Genomic DNA, 479 nt, shown 5'->3' with positions numbered 1-479 from the left:
AGAGGGGGCTACCTGACTGCCATCAGAGGTTTTCCCCTTCTCCAGTTTCCCTCATATTTCCTTTCTTTTCCTGTTCTTTTCTAAGCTTCTCCTTCATGTAATGCATTGGCGCGACTCTATTGTCTGTCTCACAGTGAGGGTCTCTGCGGGGAGCTGGGGGTCCATCCTTTGGGGGTAAGTGTGGTTTCACACCCCCAACCACAGGTCGCCATGATACCTTGTCCTCGCTCTAAGGGGGTTCTCACCGCGTGAGTCAGAGGGAACCCCCGGCCACCCCCTTTCACAGCTTGTGCACTTTTTTACCTGACCGTGTGAGGCACTGTCCTTCCTTCGCTAGGGATTTGGCCCACTTTACAGTCTCAGTGCCCAGTCCCAGACTAACCTATCTTTCTGTTGCAGATTCCTTGTGGGAGCTTTTTCTCCCGGCTTCGGAGGCCTCACCTCACCTCATGTAAGGGCAGCACCAGACCAGTCAAGGA

Source organism: Polyodon spathula, unplaced genomic scaffold, assembly GCF_017654505.1.
Source record: "Polyodon spathula isolate WHYD16114869_AA unplaced genomic scaffold, ASM1765450v1 scaffolds_1009, whole genome shotgun sequence".
Lineage (NCBI taxonomy): Eukaryota > Metazoa > Chordata > Actinopteri > Acipenseriformes > Polyodontidae > Polyodon > Polyodon spathula.
The sequence above is the reverse complement of the archived record's forward strand: the minus strand, read 5'-3'. Positions refer to the sequence as shown.